General features: G+C 43.7%; 1 protein-coding gene across 9 annotated transcripts in view; it reads left to right on the top strand.

Annotated features, from left to right (window-relative positions):
* Window positions 1–672: 672 nt before the first annotated feature.
* Window positions 673–9,295, top strand: part of SNCAIP (synuclein alpha interacting protein) — a 153,250-nt gene continuing 144,627 nt past the window's right edge. For 3 of the 9 annotated variants that reach the window (XM_017859753.1, XM_017859757.1, XM_017859748.1), the window contains exon 1: window positions 2,316–2,526. The gene's annotated coding sequence lies outside the window, so the exon portion shown is untranslated. Of the gene's footprint in view, window positions 2,027–2,309; window positions 2,527–2,867; window positions 3,155–9,295 lie in introns of those variants that run through there. The other 6 variants (XM_017859756.1, XM_017859750.1, XM_017859758.1 and 3 more) reach the window with 4 other exon arrangements.

Below are 9,295 nucleotides of genomic sequence, written 5' to 3'. Positions count from 1 at the left end.
CACACTGTAAAAACAATCACATGGAAACAATGCTAAATATGTAATCAAAAACATGTTAGAAACCAAAAAAAATAACAAAAGAACTATAAAAAATAGAGGAAAATATCCGAAACAACAAGTCAAAAGATTGCTTTTACACTGTGGCATGCTATTCCCTTGGCTATGCAAAAAAAAAAACAAAAAAACAAAAAAACAAAAAACACTTTATTTCCCAGGACAACCCACTTTCTGTACATATGACAGTATCAGGCCCCTTGTTGTTGAATCATTTATACTGAATTAACACCTGGCTCGACCAGAGCTAATGAATATTTAGGACAGTTGGAAGGAGATGACCATTTACAATTCTTCAATAAATAATTCCTTCAATAAATTAAAATGATTTTCAAAAACAGGGTGTCAAAATATTTAAGAGAATGGAAATGAAGTCTGTTCTCTGTAGATCATGTCAAGGGTGACACCAATCCCATCCATATCTACCGGATGAAAGCAAGATGTGCTTTTCTCAAAATTTACACTAGGCAAAAAAAAAAAAAAAAAAAAAAAAAAAAAAAAAAAAAAAAAAAAAAAAAAAATTTTATTTTAACCAGATGTGAACAAATTAAACCCAATATTTTCAAGTATTTTAGTGCCACATGATGTCATCCAATTTTATATTTTCTACTGGGGATAATGTGTATTTTTAAAATTGTGGAGCCACTTTCCATGTATGTACTTAAGTCTTACACACGATAAATTACAATAAACAAATTACAACACCACGGGACATGATCTTGGCTGTTTATGTCAAAAGCCAAGAAAGACATTTAGGTTTCAGTAGGAAATGGAATTAGACACATGTGAAATGTCTTCCGCTGGCATTCAAGGTAGTCCTCATTTCAGTGACGATGGTCCTGGTCCGAACAGGTCCAGGGCAAGCATTACTCTGCCTATGCCCTCCTAGTACAGCGCAGCCTGTGGACTCCACAAAGACTGAAGGCAGTCTTAGGCTAGTTATTCAGGAAACCCCAGCTTTAAACAACCAGAGCCTTCCTTTTTTGTTGTAACAAGATCACACATCTCCATTGCCACTACCCAGATAGTGCCGGGTGTCCTAGGATCTTGGCCGGGTGTCCTAGGATCTTGGCACTGCTCTTGTCCTCTGGAACTGGCAAGGGAATGAGGATGCCTCTAAACTGACCAAGACTTACTTCCTCACGCTTTTCTCTGGGGCAGCATCAGGCAAGCAGTCGTACCCTGGAACAAAAGTGTGGTCCTCAATGGCTTTGCTGAGTGAACTTCTCCTAGTCATCTCGCCTGGGAAAGAGATTTCTCAAAGATCATTTAAAGCTTTCCAGAGGGCAACAGCGAGACAGTCGTGAGCCAAGGTTACCATAAATGCTTCCACAACCCCTGATTTCATTTCGGAAACAAGGAAAGAAGTAGTCACCACTGCAGGCATTGCTGACTCCTCATCCAGCAGCCTCCCACCCCCAACCCCTCAACAATTAAGCTACAATAAAAGTAAAGTTAATGTTACTGTGGGGCCATTGGTACATTGAAACGTCGTTGAATTAAAAAGTCTTTATTTCAGCCCAACATCTTCTCCATCCACCCACACTTGAGCACAGAACATTCCAGGCAGGCAAAGCCACCCTTGCCCTCCTCTCCTTGGCCACGTCCTCAGGGGTGGGTGAGCTTCGGGGAGAGGGGTGGGGGTGACGACTCCGTGCCAACGCAAAATACTCTGCCAAAAGGCTTCTCAGACATGAGTTTCCCAGGGCCATGCCCACCTTCCGTTCCCCGCCTTCCTGAGTCTCTTCTCCCGGTTTATGCTGGAACCCTGGAATGGTCTGGGGACCAATGAGATGGCAGCGGTTGACGCTTGGATCACGGTGAGGGGGCGATTTCCAGGGGGAGAGGCCGCGAAGCAAGGAAGGGGGGGCAGGAGGAGAAAAGTGGGAAGCGGGGACAAAAAGTAGGCGGGGAGGAGAGGAGAGCCCCAGTTGGGGAAAAGCAACGGCAGTCGAGGTAAAAAGAGCGAAAGGTAAAGAAAGAGCAGGTTCGTGGACAGGAGCCGGCGGGCAGGCCGGGGGATCCCGGGCGAGGAAGCGGCGAGGGAGGGGCGTGGGCCGGGCCGGGGCCCAGCGAGGATTGGTCGCTGTGCAGTCAGGCCGAGCGGGGTCGCTGCCGGGCGGCCGCAGGGGCGCAGCGCAGCCTGAGGGCGCGGCGCCCAGCAGTCTCGGCAGTTGGCAGTTGGTGGCCGCGCCCCCGTTCCCGGCCCGGCGCCGCGCTTGCGTTCGCTTCCCCCGGCCGGCCGTTTCCGTGCCGCGGGCGCCCAGGCTGCCCCCGCCCGCGCCGCCCCGTTGGGGCGGCCCGGGGAGCGGCGCCCGCGGCCGGGCCGCATTGTGACGTAGCGGGGCCGCGGCAGCGCCTCCGCCGTCCGCCTGCTCCCGCCGAGGCTGTTCTGCTCCCGCCGCCGCAGTCCGTCCGTCGGTCCGTCAGTCCCTTAGCGCTCCTGAGCCGCCGGCGCGCCTGGCGCCCCCGGTGAGTCCAGGTCCCAAGCGGACCCCGCGGGGAGGCGGGGGGCTAGGAGCTGGCGGCTCAGCCTTTCCAAGTTTGCACCCGGCGACCCCGGTGGGTGTCGCCCCGTGCTCCCCAAGCCCGGGGCCCCCTTTGTGCCGCGAGTCTCGGCTGCTTGGGGCAGCAGAGGCGTCTCTGCAGAAAGGGTTTAGGGGGAGGTCTCTATAGTAACAGTGGTGGCGGCAGCGGCTGCTTTACTGGGGAAAGGGGGAAACAACCCCCGCCTCGTTTCCAAAGGATTGTTCTTTTCATTTGCCTGCCTCATGTGGTTCTTATTCTTGCTGCCACCCGGGATCGTATCGCAGGCAGGGATGGGCAGTGCCGCGGCTCGGAAGAGCTGAGGTAAGGAGGGGCGAAGTAATACTAATAGCGACAGTACTAACAACGGTAGCAATAGCTGTAGAAGAGGGACGTCTGGTGTTGCTGCCGCCCCTCGCTCATCAGCACGGGCTCCCCGACTGCCCTGTCCAGCCCGGGCTCCGTCAGCCTCCCTCTAAAGCTGCCCTGCGTCCCGGGCTGGTCCGCGTCAATTTCAGCGGGGGCTGTTTCTCTCTTGGCCTTCTCTCTTGGCGATGACTTTCATCTGCAGGTGGTAAGTGGGGTGAACCCCATTTTGGCTATTGTCAAAGGCCACATTTTGTTTATTTCATTTTTACGAAAAGAAAAGAGGGAAAATTATGAGCCATTACTGGCAGCCATACAGTTTCCACAGGAAATACTAGCATTCTTTGAGGAACACGCTACTGCTTGCAGCGAAGAAAGTCTTAGGAAACAAAAAGGCAACAGCATTGTTGCTCATTTTCAATGGACCTCTAGGAGGGGAAACGTGTTGTTTTTTCCTGTGGTAACGTTGCTTTCCTTGGGAAAGTTAATTAAGGAAGCATTACTCTCGGTGCCCCTTTTCACTTGCTGGAGGCAGGGTCCGATTCCTCTTGGCTGTTACTGACAAGTGCCCATCAAAGAGCCCGGAGGAAGGGGGAACTGCTGCAGGACAGTCTCGCCACACACCACGTGCCGTGGAGCCTGGCCAGGGTGCAGTTTGCAAAATGAAATAAGGGCTGTCTGGGGAGGTTTATGAGGATTACATGTGTGCAAAGTATGTCAGTTCTCCAAGGTGTCACTCTAAACACGTAATTTTCAAGCACTACTTTCGTTGCTGAATCTGCAGGAAGGGAAAAACCTAGTTTTCTTTTATGGAGCAGACATCTCAATTGGGAATGGGTTGAAATCTGTATTTCATTTGTACATATTGAAAATTTAAAAGGCAAAGAACAAGGTGTAGGAAAGCAGTATGCTAATGTGTACACATCTGGGAGAGAAAGTCTGTTGGCTGTTTCTGATGTATCTCAATGTTAAATTACATTCAGCATGGTTAGAGTACAAGGAGACACCTTTAAGGAGTCCTCAAGACTATTTGAAAGGTGCTGTATTTTGGTACTGATCGCGGAAGTCTCTCTAGAAAGGGAGTATTAACTGAGGATTACCCATAACTAAATATGTATGCATTAACAGGTCTGGAATCAGAAAGTAAAAGATAGTGCTTCTCTTAAGAATCTTTTGGACATCTCAGTTAGAAATAAAATACAGCATGGGATTTTGAAAAGAAGGGGTATAATTTTGAGTATAAATTTCATTTTCTCCATAGCAAGCATTTCATGAAGAAAGGTTACAAATAGCAGATTTGAAATGATGCTGCATTCATGAATTTGACTGTTACCACTTGTTGATATCCAAAAAGAAGTGAATAAAGCAAATGCATTTCTCTGTCTACTTTGTCACCAACTTTGCTAATTCCAGACAGTTGTTCTGGTGCAGGTGTACAGTGGAACTGCAAGCCAAGAAACTCTCTGTGTGCTATTGTTTTGGAAGAAATTGTAGCAGTACTTTACTGCTCTTAAGGGAAACCCACACAAACATCTAATACAAACAAATGATCTTTGATATTATCAGAAAAGCCTGGAGCTGTTTTCTTGCCAGATGTAAGGCATTTCTTGTCAAAAGAGGAAATCTCCCAAGGAGCAGGTGCATCATTATAGGAAACACAAGGGAATTTCTCTTTTAAATGCAAAATCTAATTGAATAGCAACAAGAGAATCAGTAACACTCTTAGAATAGAAGCTTTGTTTTTGGCAGTTTGTCAGGTTACAGTTGCAAACCACATAGGAGAAATATGTGTCTTGGGAGAAAAATGATATCCTGGTGAAAATCAAATAGTTGCTTCTGTGAAACTTTTACCCTTATGTACTTATTTCCTTGCGCCCATTTGATTTCTATGCAGATTCGCTTGCAGGAAGTTATTTATGAAAATGAATCAATAACTTGTTTGCTTATATCATATATACTATGCATGATTTTGGACTTTACAGGTTAGGTAACTAGATTTTATATTTTATGGTTTGCATCTTAGCTGTTTTTTACATTTTTGAAATTAATGATCAAAATATGTGTTAAAATAATTTTTAATTGATGTGACTGACAGCTGGGCCCTGGGAAAGTACTAATTGATTCTTAAATAGTTATTGTGCATTTACTTTGTGCTTATATGTAATAGAGCAATATAAAATGCATAGTCTTTTCACAAGGAACGTTTCATGGGAAATAGGACCCATGGAAAATTAAATGATACAAAACATCGAAGAACACATTTCATAATTGAGTGCCTAAGATGCTAAATAGTAATTGAAAATCTCTGAGGAGAGAGTGATCAAATTAGTTTAGATGTTATATCAGTTTTTCATTGCTGGATAACAAATCCCCACAAAATGCAGTTACTTAAAATTGCTACTATAGCTCATGATTCTGGTGGTCAGCAATTTGAGCTGGGCTCAGTGAGATGGTTCTTCTGCTATTCTTAGTTAGGTTCCCTCAGACATTTTCAGTCTGCTGGTGGTATAATTGTGAATGGCTTTACTTATATGTCTGGCAGTTATCAGACTGTTGGCCAGGGTAACATAACAAGTGGCTGAGATATGTACCTCACATTCTCCGACACTCAGTCCCCTCACCTTCTTTACATGGCAAATCAAACAGTGTTGTAAGAGCAGCAAAAGAACAACCTGCAATGCAAAAGCAACTTTAAAGCCTCACCTTGAATCACATTAGCTACTCTCCCATTAGCCATATCAAATCAGAAGGTTACACCAGATTCAAGGGGTACAGAAAGAGTCCACTTATGATGAGAAGGAGCTGCAAAAAATTAGAGCCAGTTTTTGTGATCTACTACATGTTTGAGGATACATGTATCTAGCAGGTGTTTTCTGCTGAAAATAATATGTTAGGAGAGCATATTGGAGCCTACTTATCAATAGCCCAGGATTTAGGTTAAGGAATTGTCCAGTAAATCATTGTCCTGCAATTTTTTTTCTGTAAACCCCAGGTAGAGGAAGTATGACACAATGATAATAAAATTTTAGTCATATCCTTCTGACAGTGGTGTTGGAATGGTTTGGAGACAGGAGGCTGGTGGCAGGGTGAGCTGGGCGTTGTTGAAAGTTGATGGTTTTGACAAAAATGGAGGCAGGAAAGTTGGAAAGGGATCGATCTGGGAGATCCCGTATTTAGGATGAGGTGACTGATTATAGGGAGTTAGTAAAAGCAAAAAGTCGAAGTCATTCTGAGGTTTAAAAAAACTTAAGTGACAGAAAGAATGATTGTGCTTTTGTGAGAAATACAGAAATCAATAAGTGATTTATTTGGGGGTAGGAGAAAAATTCAGTTCTGGAAAGTTTGATTAAAAGAGATAAATTGAATGTGAAAGTACTTTATAAGCTGCAGAGTAGGCTATGAATGTTAGCTATTGTTTAGTGTTTAAGTCACAGTGCACTATTGTATATAGTTAAGTTTCTTTAGGTGTATAGCAACAGAAAACAAAATACAACCTCAGGGATTACCTAAGATGTCAAAGGGAAGTCAGAACTACTACTCTCAGGATGGAAACAGAACTTACCTAGGGAGTAGAACTGATGTTCTTTCTCCAAGGCACAGCTGAAAGTCTGCCCTTAGAGTGCTTTGCTCTTAAACTGAGCATACCAGGCAAAGAACACCTTTGACTTAATTTGAGTGCCATGCACACTCCTGAGCCAGTAGCACTGACTAACAGCCACACTAGTCAGTACACAATGTGAAGTGGGTAGGTTCACCCTTAAAGGACACTGGAGCACTGCTATCAGAAGTGGAGGTGGACACAAGGTGACAAGACCAGCAAATGCTCACCCCAGATGAACACTTGAAGATTCATTTCGGCCTAGCCATGGGGAAGCAAGAGGTAACAAGGCAGGAGGTGACAACTTAGGCATATTTCCATAGAGTATAGGTGCGTGAATAACAGTTGAACCCATGCTCGTGGTGGAGTTTTCTTGTGGAAAGTAAAGAGGGTCTGGCACAATGCCTCATCCAGACTCCTTCATAAACGTTAATGGATGTTTTATTAGAAGGGAGAAGAATTCTAAACATGTTCTGTTCTGTCTTTCACCTAAAAGCTCATGCAAGGTGCTGTTTCATCAGCCTCATTTTATGGTCAGACTGAAATTCAGGTGGTGCCCTTACCACCAAGTGCAGCTGTTAGGCCAGACAGAAACACCTGGCCTCTCCAACTTCACACAATTAGTCTGAACAGCATACACAGCTGCTCTTTATGGAACGACCTTGGATGGACCAGCTCAAACCAAAGAATCAGTTTTTATCATTTTTATTGCACAAGTCTAAAACCCCTGAAGATACTCAATAAATGTTAATTGAATGAGTGGATGTGCCATTATCTGGTGCAGTAATGTTTTTTAAAACAGTCTGGTCTGACTTTTCATTATTAAGTGTAGAGTTTGCTATAAAGTCCCTAAGTGCCTTTTGTAGACTTAAATGTTTTAAGGTACTCTTGTCACAGTAATGTAGGTTTTTAAAATCCACCACTCATAAAAATAAACTATTTTTTCTTTATTGAAACACGGTTGTCTTTAATCCTTGTGTTTGTCAGGACACTTGGTTGCAAATCACAGAAACCCAGTTTATACTTACTCAAGTAGGAAAGGGCATATACTGGCTACTATAAAGGAAAAGTTCAGAAAGGATCCAATTCTGATTTCCTCTTTTCTTCATAGTGGCAAAATTTTCATCTCTAGCTTTAGTCTTACTCCCTGAGAAAAAGAGAATTCAGGACTAAATTTAATTAGACCACTTTGATCACATGCATATGCTTGAACCAGACCCTATGGCTGGAGATTTGGACTATGCCACTTGACTTGGCTTTGATTATGAGACCAGTCCTGGGGGCTTTTGAAAAGGGAGAGTGGTATGTGTGAGGGCAGGTGGGAAGGAGTGTATGGGAGTGAAGGAGGTATGTGGGAGACTAGTCAGCAGAACTCTTCTAAAGCATATAACCTGAGAGCAGGGAAGGGGTAGTTTTTAAAAGAAAATATTGAAAAGAAGAGACAGGAGATGATGTGCATGCAGAAACAGCAGATATCTATTAAATACAATTACATGTGTTTTCCATGACAGGCATATCATCCTCTCACTACACCCCAAGCCAGAGACCTGGGAATGATCTCGATCTGACCTTCTCCCTTTCTTCCTCCACCTAATCAGTCACCAAGACCTCCAGCTCCACTTGCTTTCATGTTTCACTCTTCCCAAGTCACCTCTACAAATGCTGCCTTCAGTCTCTCAGCTTTCAATCCATCCTCCTCACCGCTGCCTGCTTGCTCTTTCTAAAGAATAGATAAAATTGAATTATATAACTCCCTGCTAAGAACCATTCCAAACCTTGTCACAGTCCTGGAGAAAAGTCCAAGCAGCTATTACCATGAATTCCAAAATTCTCTGCGAGGTGAGTCCTGCCTCCTACTGTGAGTGCAGGGGATGGGTAGGTGCTGGTATGTTCAGCAATGCCTCCTTCTAGCTGCCTATATTATCCCCATGCTGGGCTGACGTGTGTAACTTCAAAGTCTTTAAATGCTTCATTGCATGTGCTTTTACATGTTGTCTCTGTGGAATATTGTGTCTTCTTTCTCAAACTATGAACTATTAAACATTTACTTATCCTTCCAAACTCATCTCAAGTGTTGCTTTTTCAAGGAACCTCAGCTGAACATCCCCTCCCAGCCTCTCCCCACATCACACTTTATCCTGTGGTATGTATGACCTTGGATATACATGTCTGTGTCCCCCTGTAGATGAAATGTCTCAAGAGCTGGACTGACTTCCTTATCTTTGTGCATCCTGTGCTCGGTACAGTGCCTTGCCCACCATGTGTCTCAATAATTTTTAAATAAATAAAGAAAAATGTGCATGGAATCATTCATCTTTCATTTGTTCAGGTGATTTTCTTTAGGTATATTCTATTTGCTTTAACTTGATTTTCACATTTGCCTTTAGGATACTAGGACATGAAGACAGGTTTTCTTTGAAACTGCTGCTCAGACACTTTTTCAATAGTTTTCCCATTGGTTTATATACTTATTTATTACTTGGTCACTAATAACAACCTTAAGGAGGAGGCTGGAAAATATCAGTGGCCCAGAGTAAATCTCTAGGCTAAAATCTATGGGTCAGAGACCAGATGAGGAATCATTTTCCCACTATCATCAGAGAGGATATTTAATAGTTAATATTTATGAGGCACTCTGTTTTGAGTACTTACAAGATGCCTTACAATTACTTTCTTATTTAGTTCTCACAGCCGTAGGAAGGAGGTGTTACTGTTATCATCCTTTCTTTCTTTCTTTCTTTCTTTTTTTTT

This window comes from Rhinopithecus bieti, unplaced genomic scaffold (genome assembly GCF_001698545.2).
Source record: "Rhinopithecus bieti isolate Rb0 unplaced genomic scaffold, ASM169854v2 scaffold_48739, whole genome shotgun sequence".
NCBI classification, from domain to species: Eukaryota; Metazoa; Chordata; class Mammalia; order Primates; family Cercopithecidae; genus Rhinopithecus; species Rhinopithecus bieti.
Note: the sequence above shows the minus strand (reverse complement) of the source record. Positions and strands in the feature narration are given on the sequence as shown.